This window comes from Furipterus horrens, unplaced genomic scaffold, assembly GCF_987537825.1.
Source record: "Furipterus horrens unplaced genomic scaffold, mFurHor1.1.pri manual_scaffold_2, whole genome shotgun sequence".
Classification (NCBI taxonomy): Eukaryota; Metazoa; Chordata; class Mammalia; order Chiroptera; family Furipteridae; genus Furipterus; species Furipterus horrens.
In genome coordinates, this window is record NW_028327172.1 from 15,611,672 (window position 1) to 15,625,925 (window position 14,254).

The window sequence follows — 14,254 nt, forward strand, 5'->3', positions numbered from 1 at the left end:
TAAACAGGCAGGACCCATCAATACTAGCAAAGTTACATTACTTGACTGTATGAGCTAATGGCCAGCTGTAGTGAGCTAGCAAATAAAAATTATGGTAGCTAACACTTATTGAACACATGGTAGTGGGTTAGGTGCCTGATGTTACTTCTTCCATTTAATTCTCACCACAACCCTATGAGGCATATGCTAGTCATACGCCCATTTGACACACATGAAAACAGAAGCCTCGGATATATCAGTCTTGTCTCCAGAGATGCACATAACCAAGCGATGGTAAGAAAGAAGTTTCATCTGACTCCACAGCTCATGCTTTTAATGAATATGCTATGCTTTCTTTCAAGTAAATCTTAATCCATCATAGAAGCAGGAAGAGAAAACACACCTATTATTCCAATCTTTTCCTTTTAAAAATTATTATGTTGTTTAGGACCTACGCATTTAAGAAGAGATAGAGTCAATGACCAAGGCTGAGGAAAAATGAAGTTGTTTTTACTCAAACTTGGATAAAATACAATGTTCAAACAAATATAACTTTGAAATCACAGAGTACTGATTTTGAATGCTTTATTACTATGTACTGCAGATAACTTAGGGCAACAAATTAAACTCTCTAAATCTCATCCCTACCTCTGTAGGTGAAAATAATAATAATTAGATAGGCAGATAGCATCAAATAAAGTAAGGAATAGAGGATCCTCTTGATGAACAAAATAAAGTAGAAGTGACAGTACGCAACTAAAGGGACGAGATCATAAAAGGAATTGGTGAAAATAATTGTTCTTAATTGAATCTTCTTAAAAAAATTATCCCATTTTCTATATATTTATGCTTTTTGTATTCTTCTCCTAGTGTTACTGTAGGTAGTTGACTAGTTATTAATATGAAAGGAAGCAACGGGAATTAGACATGGAGCTCAATAAACTGTGAAATATGAGCCTGTTTGCTTAACCAGGAAGCTGCAGCTTCACCACCATCCCACCAGGGAGCCACCGATCAGTTACCCATAGATCACTGGGAAGGAATAGGACAAAGAAGGGGGAGGTAAGGACATGAGCAACAGAAGTCAAAATGGTGCAGGCAGAGGTGCTTGAACATAGTGGCTTATCAGTCTAACGAGGGCATTGAGCCAACAGAAACCTGCAAAAGCTTGGGAAGTTTATTGGTTATTTTGAAAAAGCTTCTGGTCTTTCCCAAGCCTGAGATATATAAGCCTAGGGAAACGAAGAAGTTTCTCTCTGTCTCCATCTCTGTCTCTCTCTAGATGACCTGCACTCACTCTGTTTGTCCACTCTCTCTGTCACCCAGAAACACACAACCACACAACTACCCAACCATTTGGGTGTCGTAGACATGTGGGCCAGCAGCAGGCTGCATGGGCCCCAAAGGACTGACCTTTAATATGATACAGAAACTCTGGAAACTGGCCTTTGTTTTGGCATTGCTGAGGACATGGATGGACTTTTTCCATGGCAGGATGGAGGAAGGCGGGACATTGGAAACCCAGGGCCAGCCTTCCCAAATAAACCTTGCCACATCACAGTCTCCTGTGCATGGGTTCTTGGAATGCTTTCCTTGAGATCCCATGGAAGAACCCAATTTCCATTGGCAACTCTAGCTATGAAGGAATAGACTTTGCTCATTTCTTCTATGACTTAGCATCTAGCACGTGACCTAACAGATAGTAAGTATTCAATCATTATATTTGATTGATTATCATCTCCATGTTTTTATGAAGGTCTTCTTGATTAAAAAAATAACTTCATAATTAAAAATGTGTTTTTTTTTGTCATTGTGCTGAATTTTATTGGGTTAAAAATAGACTTGGAGAAAAATGCTTTCTCTCTAGACATTGCCGTGTTTTACCCCATTTTATTGAGATATAATTGACATATATCATTCTATAAGATTCAAAGGTACAGCATGAACATTTGATTTACACATATTTTGAAATGACTACTATAGTAAGTTTAGTTAACATTCCATAATCTCATACAGATACAATAAAAGAAATGGAAAAGAAAAAATATTTTTCCTTTTAACAAGAGCTCATGGGCTTTACTCTGATAACAACTTACATCTATATCATACAGCAGTGGTATCTATAGTACCATGTTTTGCATTACATACCAAGTACTTATTTCTTACAACTGGAAGTCAAACTTTTGACCACCTTCCTTCAATTCCCTCCCAGTCCTTCCTACCCCTTTAACTCTCACCAATGGTCACCACAAATCTGAACTCTTTTTCTGTGAGTTTCATTTGTGTTTCTTGATTCCACATATATTTTAAATTACACAGTATTTTTCTTTCTCTGTCTGACTTACTTCACTTACCATAATGCCTTCAAGGTCCATTTATTTTGGACCAATTGTCATCAGTTGCAGGAATTCCTCAATTTTTATGGCTGGAAATATTCCATTGTATGTCTGTATTTCTCATTCATTCATTCATTCATTCATTGGTGGACACTTAGGTTGTTTCCATGTCTTGCGTGTTGTAAATGATGCTGCAGTGAACATGGGGTTGCAGATATCTTTTCGAGTTAGTGTTATCATATCTTTTGAATATATTCCTAGAAATGGAAATACTGGATATGATTGTTTTATATTTAATTCTTCTGAGGCTTCTCCATACTGTTGCTCATAGTACCTGCACCAATTTGCAATTTCAACAATAATGCACATAGATTCCCTTCCCTCCACCTCCTTATTAGCATTTGTTATCTCTTTGTCTTTTTCACAATGACCATTCTAACAAGACATGAGGTGCTATCTCATTGGGGTTTTGATTTGCATTTTCCTAATGATTGTGCTGTTGAGTACCATTTCTTGTACCTATTGACCGTCCATATATCTTTTTTGGAAAAATGTATATTCAGTACACCTGGCCATTGTTATTGATTTGACAATGAAGGAATGATCCAGCTGATCGGCCAAGCATGGTGGTCCAGAGCATAAGATCTGAATCTCAGTTTCTTCTGTTATGTGTGGATGATAAAAATAGAGTTATCTTGAGGAAAAAGGAAGACACTCTCAATGGAGTGTTTAATAGTTGTCAGCAACTATGTATTTCATTTTAACCTTTTTCTTTCAGATTCTGTATTCTCCACAAAAAGTCATGTATTGACCGAGATATTACTCTGAACATCTCTTGCGCTAGTAGTTTTCTAACCACTAAAGACCTTTTGAACACTTGGAGAGGTTCTTAAATATGTGCTATGCACATCTTCATGTCAGCCTAACATGAAGTCTCGAAAAAAATACAACCTGGAAGATGACATTTAATATGCTTCCATAGCTGTAACCAGAGTCTGGAACATGCCAAGATGAGACAAACAGAGATGATAAGACATGGAGAGAAATGTGAGAAAAAATAATTTTTTTGCCCAGAGGTTCGTATTCATGCAAAGTTTTAATCCTTTAGTCATCGACATCACAGAGGGATCCAAGTAAACATGCAGCATACTGTGGAGATATTTGCATTTTTATATGAACAATTTTTAATGATGTCACAGAGAAACATTAACTAATTTCATTTTTAATTAGTTTCAGGGTGTAGAAGAATTAAAAGTGGTTATATTTAGAATTTACTTAATTAAAATGGATAAACTATATTTCAAGTGCATAATATAGATAATCTCACTAAATTCTACTCCTGGCTATACTACTGACTTAATTAATAGGAAGAGTTGCAGCATCTTAACGAGGAGAAAATAGAAGCCCTTGCTTTCTACCTCTATTGTGGTTGAAAGCCATTCCAGGTGCTTGGAGAGTGGCTAGTTGCTATTGAAAGCCGGAAATGTTTATTATTCAATGCAGTAGGCTGCAGTGACATTTCTTATCATTTCAGCATAACTGTGCCAGAGGGTCTGTAAATAGTATTTGCCAAAGGCAATTTTACACATTCATAACATTCTTTGAAGTCTGGGCTGGACCCAACTGGCAGAGCCCCCAGGCTATCTTTCTGCTTCTCCTGCAAGCTGAGAAACCAGTGTGGGGTTGTGCACAGAAACAAAACAAATTCAAGGAATTTCAGTTAGTAATTCATGAATTATAGTCACCTGAAGGAAACTAATGTCTAGCAGATAATGGCTGTTTAATAAGTAGTTACTGATTAAGGGAGAGGCCAACTTGCATCCCAGTTACGAAGAAGACTATCAAGAGGGAAATTTTACCTTGAGGAACCATTCTGCCTCATTCTCAGGAATATGAGGGGTATTTAATAATGAATTAACATTTATTGCCCTGGCTGGGTAGCTCAGTTGGTTGGAGCATCATCTTGATACACTAAGGTTGTGGGTTTGATCTCCAGGTAGGGCTCATACAAGAATTAACCAGTGAGTGCATAAATAAGTGGAACAACAAATTGATATTTCTCTTGCGCGTGCACTCTAAAATCAATTAAACAAAGTGTTTCACTAAAAACATTTATTGAGCTCTTCTCTGTACAGTTTTAAAGGAGTTTTTATGTATTATTCAAAGACAGCAACAGATCTATAAGTTAGGTGAGTAAACAGATTCACAGATAGTAAGTGGTAGAGCATTAAGAAAAATCAAGCACTACACATACTTTTTATTATTTCTCTATATACTATATGTTCAGGCCCCAAATTACCTTGTCCACATATTCTGCCCCAGTAACTATTAAAAAAATTACCCTGTACACTTTTTCCTAAAGTACATATTTGAAATTATTATATTTACGTTTACGGTTTTTAATTTTTTTTTATATTTATGTTTATTATTTTTCTTTTTCATGGAGAATATAAGTGTCATGCAAGAGGACTGTCTTATTTTCTTCTTTCTCTACTACACTAAGAATAGTTTCTGGCAAATAATAGGCAGTCATTAAATATTTATTGAATCTATTAATTAATGACATAAAAATGTTTCAGAAAGTGTTCTTAGAGGAAAAATGAGTGTTCTATCTTTTTTTTAATGATAAAAATGTGTCACAGAGACTAAATTTAATTCCCCAAATAATGTTAAAACTGAAAAATAAAATTGTGTTCCAAAGCAGTGCCAATTTTCATTTTCTTACTTTCTGAACACTGTTGGGGAAGAAAATCACCTTGCAGGTAGATTTTCCAATATCCTGACAGCGTAGTCTTGTGGTGAAGGAGGCAGTTTGGAGACAGATGTGGGTTGGATCCCCAGCTCCTCACTTCTTTGTTCTCTGACTTTTGGAAAAGTTACATTTCATCATTTCTTTGAGTCCTGGTTTCTTTTTATGTGGCACAGAGTTTCAGAAATTCCACCTTTCCCATCTTGGCAACTTAATCAAGAAGGTGGTGATTTACAGTCACATCTTCTACAATTTATTCCCTATCCCTCCACCAGGTTAATTTTAAAAGCCCCACTTTTATTGTGTGGCATCCATACCGAGGTATACAGCTCTGCATTTTATTTTGAATGATGTCCCGTCTCTTCAACCTGCCATTCAAGTCATTCCATCATCTGAGCCCCCCTTTTATCTACTTCAAACTGCCTCCCTTTGCTGCAAGGCAAACACCCTCCCTATCTCCCCTCTGCTGATGACTCTATTTCTGCTTGCTTTTTCCATGGCATCACAACCTTCTCTTTTCTGCACCAAAAGTCCTATGCCCACCTGCTTGTTTTATCCTAATTCTGCTTTCAAAGATGCAACCCACATCCTGGTCCTCATTCCTGTTGATTTCATTAATATTTGTCACTATCTCCTCCATGTGTCCATGACACTAAGTTTCTTTCTCTTTGTTCTCACTGTGTAGTATTCTGCCTTGTACTTTGATGGTGCCCTGGCTGGTTTAGCTCAGTGGATTGAGCGTCGGCCTGCGAGCTAAGTGTCGCTGGTTCGATCTTCCAGTCAGGGCACATCAGAGAAGGAAAACTCTGACTCCAAAAAACCTCCGCTGCCTTGCGGCATACCTCTTCAGGGGAAAGGCTAAGGGAGTAAACCCCGACAGAAAATCCGGAGCCGGAGTCCCTAAGGCGGTTTGACGTTGTAGTCAACACCGGCAACTCCTGCGGCGCACCTGAACCCAAGCTGTATCGACTCCGTCTTTCCCTTGGACCCTTCAGCTGCGAAGAGAGGGGGGGTCTGCTGCATGGGCAACAGCAGACCCTCCATATTACCCTGCCCAGGCTCTGTAGCTTCAGCGTCATCGCAAGATGTCGATTCAACACGGGAGGAGACAGATACCATGTCACTCCCGAGTCGGACTGCACAGCCATTCTCGGCAGTGCAGATAGACTCTGAAGAAGCTACACCATCGTCTCTTGAGACGGACGGCTGCCGACGACTTTGATGGTGCTCCCTGAATACATTTATGTCTTAAACAAAATGCCCCATACTGGTTGGATTTCCTTTGCACTGTATCTCTTTCAGTGTTTTAAATAGATTATGTTATAGCAAATAATAGGCTGAAAGCTACCTATACTGCTTCATGCAATCCATTGCTTGAAGTGAGTATTCCCGGTTAATGTGAAGGGAACTTTGCTGTGTTGTGCTGCCCAGGGCTCCCTCCAGAAATGATGACCATATTCTCCCAGCGACAGAGAGTCCTGTAGACAGAAGATCGTGGCTCTTGGCCCATCTCCGAGACGGTGTCCACTAAAGAAAGCCACTTTTCCCAGGCTGCACCTGGGCTGGGCTGCCAGTACCCATGACTGGTTCACTTGGGAGTATAGAAAGCTGATACCGTTGCCCCACGGAGAACCACTCTGAGAGGTTGTCCACACTTCAGAGCTCCAGGTGGAGTTACCTGCAGCCTTCTTGGAGATTGTGTGGTAGCCCCAGTTTTTCCTCTGTCTGGTCCTGCTGTTTTCCGTACTTCTCCCCAGCTAACCCCAAAGGCAGAGAAGCTTCCACACTGTAACTTCTTAAAGTCTTGCTCCCAGACTTTGGACTCTAATCAGTAATCAGATATTTCATAATGACACATTTTTTTTTTCTGATTATAAGGGAATCGGGATGTGGATAAAATGTAGTAAGAAGAGAGGCAATCAAAAGCAACAACCAGGGGACTTAATGAACCATATTTTTGCATATCATGAAAGGTTTTTGTTTTGTTTTGCTGATTGGTTGGATCCTCTGTGTGGATGGTTTTGTTCTGCTTTTTAAATTATTATTATCCCTACAAATGTAGATGGTGATCATCGTTGTTGTTAAAATGATAGATTGAGATACATGCGAGGAAGACAATTAAAATGAGAACCGTGGTTGAATTGCACCGTTACAATGAATGAAATGAAATGGGGACACTAGGCCTTTTCTTATTATAGAAATCAGTCTCTTAGGTGTTTATGTAACCCCAAACTTGAACACGCAAAACGTCCTGAAGGAGGAAGGAGGCCATCCTCACCTTTATCTGAGATGTCACTATCTGCAGTCTAGAATGTTGCTAGCGGCACGCATCATTAGGTACTCGCCCCTCCACGAAATCCACTGTGCACAGTCACTCTAGCAGTGCGACTAACTGGCCCCGTTCTGCCAATAAGAGCATTGCCAATGATGCCGCCCTTTAGTTTTATAAACATTCAAAAATATTCGCTCAAATTGGCCAGCTCCCTAGCAACCATCTTAGTAAAGATGAATATCTTCCACGGTGAGAGCAAGCGTTTCAGCCCCTTGAAAATAACAGCCAAGGTGTTTTGCTTCTACTTTACCTCCCCCATGAATATTAAGCCTTTTTTTCTTGAAATGAAAGAACAAATCAAGCCCAGCACTTTTATTTCTCAACTTCACGTAAGTGGCAGTGGCAGGTCGGAAGTGTCTTTGGGAGTAGCGTTGATGCTTGTTTTTCTTTCTGAGAAAAACGGCATTAGACCAAAAATAAAAATAAAAAAAATAAATGCCCCTGAGATTTAATTAGCTTTCTGTATTATTTTTCACTACAAAGACACTTACTCTTTTTTTACATTGCTCTGTTGAAAACAAAAAACAAAAAACAAAAACCTTTAGAAGATTTTTTTTTTTTTTTGAATGGGAAAGGCATCTATAACTTCAAAGATGGGAGCACTTCACCTTTCTTGTCTTTGACACAAGTCCCTGAGTCCTTTAATAATTTCAAGGTGACATGAAGATTTGTGGTCAAGATGGGGATAGAAAAGGTCTGGAATAAGAAATTTTGGGCGTTGCCCCTTCATTTTAAGTCTATTGTGATTGCTGGCAACACCAACTATGCATTTGGGTTATTCTAAAGAGAACTTTTCCATAAAAGTCTCAGGTTTTGTTTGTTTGTTTTCATGGACCTAAAGGGATAAAAATGGACAGCAGGAATAGACAGACGCCAAAGACTATAAAATAACAGGGAACTGAGGAAGTCCTTTCTTGCACTCTTGCCTCTGCTTCTCCTTCATGCTTTTGTTATTTTAATTGTTCCCTCTCTCACTAGGTTTCCCAGTGCACCTCGGGGTATATGATACCATCAAACTTGACTAAGTTTATGACTTCATCACTCAATCAGGCTGCAATTTTCATATTCTCTCAATTTTACATTTTCAGGGAAGACTTTTGATTGATCCAGTCTAAAGGATCTATTGTCTCCTTTGTTGTCTATAAATTGTGTCCAAGAGTCAGAGTCAAGCTAGGAAATCTTGGTTGCTCCCTTTTTAATCATGTCAATAAGAAGAAGGGGAAAATTGGAGAAAAACAATTGGGGTAGTCAGCTGAAAAGTTGGGACTGGGCAAGAAGGGAGGTAGAGACAAAACAGTGTCCATATTACTACTGTGTCATAATGTCAGCTATTTGCCTGAAACAGAGAAAATATATGAAGAAATATTTTAGGCATAAGTCTAAACAGTTCAGTTTCTAAATTTTGAGCATGTATGTTTAGATCTGTCATTAGCCTATCAGGGGAAGCATCTAGAAACTTACTGTATTGTTAATCAGTTCATTCCACCATTCCCCCATTTACCCCTTCCCTCTCTCCCTCCCTCTCTCCCCTTCTTCCTTCCTTCCTCCCTTCCTTCCTTCCTTCCTTCCTTCCTTCCTTCCTTCCTTCCTTCCTTCCTTCCTTCCTTTACTCAGTTATGCTGAAAGTCTTTTTGTTTGTTTACCAAAGGGATGCAGAATTAGAAGGAGAAAGGAGCATTTAAGCAAGAAATACATCCAGAAAAAAAATCTCAAGGATAGTGGATGTGTTGGTCAGAGTATACTAACTGCTAACAGACACACACACACACACACATGCATGTATGCACACAGATGCAGACACACAATGGTTCAACACAAGAACTCTTAATTTGTGATGGGCAGAGTTTTGCTTCATGTCTATATTTAGGGACTCAGGCTCTTTCCAGCTAATGACTTTCCCACTCCCTACACTCCAGAATGTTCTCCTGGATCCTCTGTGCGTGTACAGCTGATGAATGAATAGAGAGAATGGGAAAATTTCATGAAAAGTTTTAAAGACCAGGCCTGGAAATGACATGCTTAATCTCCTCCCACATGTCTCATATAGCTGCACCTAAGCACTAGGGAGCTATGATATGACATCTATGCATGCACTCAGGAAGACTGAAAACTAGTACTGCTCTTAGACCCTGGGCAAGAGAGGCCCCTGGTCTGAGCCTGGCCTTGCAGCCTTTTAGACAGATATTCCAGGATTTCCTCCTGCTGCCCCATTCCCTACGGAAAATGAGACCCCAAGGCCAAGATCTGAGGATGCCTGGGATGCTGGAATTCTCTGGAAAAAAAAAAAAGGCCTTGTAATTATCCTCAGGGGTACCTTCTCACTCTTCCTAGGTTTATTTTCCCCCAAACTGGTGTTATCTCCTATGTACATATCCTTAGGTCTCAGGGTAGCCAAGGGCTGGCTCTTTGTGAAGAATTGGGACTAGACTTGCATGGACAAAGTGGGTATTCATGATGTCTCTCTCAGTGCAGGATGGAGCTCGGGTGGGCTGAAAACAGGGAGGCCAGGGTAGAGGGATGGAGGCTGAGGCCTGGCCCTTCCCAAGCAAACATTTCGCAGCACGGAACTCTGAGAAGCTCAAAAATTCTAAATTCAAACCTGGTTTTCCATTTTGTCATGGATGCATGTGACAATGTAGGAAACTAGACTATATTTTATTCAGCAGGTTGTCAGCTTGGTTTATGACGTTGAGATATATTGTAGGTCGGCCTCCACCTGTACTTTTTCTCTGGGCCCCAAAACTATGAGGGTTACTCCTTGTGGTGAGCTATGGCAGGCTCTGACACAGTGCACAGCCAGTGTGATTTTCTGTTCCACCTTGTGTGCTTCTAAAAGGAAAGGCAAACTTATAATAGCTAGCTTCTATTGGATAAAAAAATCAAAATTTATTTGCTGTGTTCACCAAGCTTGATTCGCTGGACCATTTCTGCTTCTACCACCCTAAGCACTAATCCACGCTAAAAAGCAACTAATAAGCACTCTGGTTTCATTTAATAACAGCTACCTTTTCTTTTTAACTCTTAGTATGTGCTAGATACTATGCTAACAAATTACATGCATCATCCCATTTAATTCTAAAAACTGTGTTAAGTTTTATCCTCATTTGACAGATGAAGAAACATAAGCAGGGGAGGAAGGCAGATGAAGAACTTGAATGCAAGTTTAACGTAAAAGTCTGTAGCCTTTCTAGCAATGGTACACCTCTGTCCCACCCACCATGTTGGATTCGAGTGGGTCTTAGATATCAGAAAGTCCAACTCTGTTTCTGCCCATTTTGATCCCTGAATTATCTGTTTCACAGTCCAACTAAGTAGTTGATCTGTCTGTTTATAGATATTCCCAGTGACGAGATCCTTTGTGTAGTAAGACACTAGGAACATTAGCGTATTAAAGCAACAATTTTTAACTTATGAGTCATGACACAGTTTTGTGTTACTGACAGTAGGAAATAAAGGGGTGACATTGCATCCAAGGGACATAAGTCACAGTCCATCTTATTTATAGTGTATGATAAAAATTGGGTTATTCCAATGCATGTGAATATTAAGTTGGGGAAATAATTATATTCAAAATTTAATAATCCAACGTGTTGAGTTGTGTTTATGTTTATTTTTTATTTTATTTTATTTTTCATTGTGTGGACAGATGGATTAGAGAGACTCTTGAGCAGTGCATAGAAACTTTTTCTCAGATGTGACTTCAAACCAGTCCTCCCTGGAAAGGTGTGTGTGTGTATGTGTATGTGTATGTGCGCACGTGCGTGTGTGTGTGGGTGCGTGTGTGCGTGCGCGCGTGCGTGTGTGTGTGTGTGTGTGTGTGTGGCACTGTAAGGAGCATAATCCGCTAGTTTATCACTGAGTGAGAGCCACTTTCAAGAATGAAAAGGGTGCTGTTGATAATGATGCATAAGCTGAAACAGTCCCAGGAAAGTGGTATCCGCATTCATCCTAGTCAAAATCCAAACAAGCAAGCCAGGACACATATGTATCTGACATACTCACAAAGGAAAAGGACAGGGACAGACACAGATTAGTCGCTGCCAGATGCTGCAGTGAGATAAAGGGCTGACAACAAAGGGCAGAAGGGAATTTTCAGAGATGATGAGTGGTTTTATACCTCAATTATAGTGGTGGCTACACAACTGTATGCTCCTGTCAGAACTCATGGAACTGTGAACCAAAAAGTAGATTTTACCTTATGTACATTACACCTCAATTTTTAAAAATAGCAGGGTGAAGAGATCTTGTAACAAGAATGGCGGAAACCTGAATTTAGAAGGATCCATCCCTTTTAACTTTGGACTGTATAGGAAACATAAAAGGAGCATATACCCTCTCAAAAAGAAACAAAGCAAAACAATACAACAGTTAGATCAGTGGTTCTCAACCTTCCTAATGCCACAACCCTTTAATACACTTCCTCATGTTGTGGTGACCCCCAACCATAAAATTATTTTTGTTGCTACTTCATAACTGTAATTTTGCTACTGTTGTGAATCGCAATGTAAATATCTGATATGCAGGGTGTATTTTCATTGTTATAAATTGAACATAATTAAAGCATAGTGATTAATCACAAAAAGAATATGTAATTATATATGTGTTTTCCGATGGTTTTAGGCAGCCCCTGTGAAAGGGTCATTCGACCCCCAAAAGGGTCGCGGCCACAGGTTGAGAACCGCTGAGTTAGGTCCACTCCATTAACAAGTTCAAGAATCAGCACCACTCTAGTCATTCTGAAGGAGTAAAATCAGAATAAAGAGTTTTTTTCCCCATGCCACACACCCCATGGCAGCTAAGGGACATTATGGACTACAGAATCACTGTCGTATCATTGTCCTGCTCCGTGGGAGCCTTAGGAAATACTCAGCCGGGACTGAGGTGCCCGACCAAGGTGGTGGACCCTGGCGAGTGGGTATGGGAAGACTCAAGGATAAACAGTGGGGCGCAGAGCTCAGTGAAGTACACTGACAATACACGTTTGGTCGCGAGAACATGTGAGACATCCCCTGAGTGTATGGGAAGGACCTGCCTGCTCAGGACACGGGTGGACCCGAAGCCCTTACCTACTCCAGGAGTCTTCATACGGGGTCACCAGCGCATCTCCCTCCACTGGCTTGAAGCCCTAGCCGCCTCTCAGGCAAGATACCTGACTGATTTGTCTATCACTCTTTTAATAGTTAATCTCCATCTTGTTACTTAAAATATTTCAGGAATGCCCTTAGGCCAGATAAGTCCAAGTTAGTTTAAATTAGATGCCTCAGCAACATCAATCATCAGAAAAGCTTCCAGGTAGAGCAAGCCACACCATCCCCCTCATTAGAGACAGAGGGTCTTGAATGAGACCCCTTAATGGGCCTTTTTTCATGGCTCTGGGGCAATGGGATACATTTGTATTACACCTCAGTCAGATTTTTTTTTTTTTTACAAGGCTTAGGAAGGATACATTTTACATTAACAGGAAGCCTTGGCATTTCTCATCACAGCTGTACGCTTCTGCTTTTAGCAGAAGGCTGTGAGCACTGCAGAAATCTGATCATGTCACTCCTCTGCTGAGACACTGTCAAGGGCTCCCACCTCCTGCTGAATTGTGCCCTGGCTCCGCCTTCGAGTCTGCCATGGCTTAGACAGCCCTGGAGTGTGTCACCTGCACCGGAGCACTTTCGCACCTCCAGCCAGGCAGCTGCGCCCTGCTTCCCAGAACATGCTTTCCCGAGTCCTCATCCAGGCCGGGGCTCACGTCTTCCTTTCGATCAGGAATGCTGTCGGTGCCTCTAATCCTTTTACCTATTTTTCAGAGCCTTTCTTGAACACCACCTTCGCTGTGACGGGTTTCCACGCTGTGGGTGGAAAAAAGGGTATTCTATGGAAAGTAACCTCACTGGGTGATCCGATTGTAAGTTCTTAAATGGTCAGTTTTTGATGGGTAGTCATGCCCCGGGCAGATCCCTTCCTTACCAAATGGCTTATCTTTGCTTAAGCAAACACTGGCCATTGTTTCTTTGCCCCTAGGTTAACACACCTTTGAAATGCACCCTTTCTGACCCCTCTTTCCAATCCCAGACCTCTGCTTCTAAGATTTAAAGAACCTGGAGAGCTCATAGTCTTCACTATCCTGTAATCTGACCCTTGCCTTGCTCTCTTCCACATTCCTGTCCTGTTCCTTACATCCCCCCCTTAATCTCAAGTGCAGAAAAGAAACTGCAGTCTGTTATCCTCCAAAGCACTTCCCCCAGTCTGTTGAAATCTTGCTTCCAGGCATACATCCTCTTTTTGACTCGGAAAAGTTTTTATAAAACTTATCCATAGGTCCTTACATGAACCATACGTGCATGTGGATAGAGTATCTCCAACCTGTAAGTTTCCGTAATTCCCTTTACGTCCACTGTCTAACCACGACTGCAGCTCAATAAAGCCTCCTGTCTCGGTGCTGGCCACATGCACGTTTGCTTCCTAGGCCATGTGTGCCTCCGTGCCTTATGCATAGGAGTAGCTTCTCAGTAGTACTCATCTCATGCCTTGGGCATGATTTACTTCTCTCTTTTTGTGATTCTAAACCCCCATTTTGTCTTTTTTTTTTTTTTTAAAATCTCGTTCATTTGCTGACTATCAAATCCACTCTCAGCCCAAAGAGAAAGGTGATCTTCAAACAAATGCCAAGCCTTACTGTAGACTTCAAGGGGCTGTAAAGTTTGTTTTTATCAGGAAGGATTAGAGAATGCTTGTGAAGCCTTTGGGAAGGGAACATCTCCCTGTACGTGTTCCTTGCTATTATTTTAGTGATATCCGTTCATGCAGGAAGTCTTATGGAGTGTCAAGGAACACAGGAGCCTGGATGGCACTCTCAGGAACTTGGCC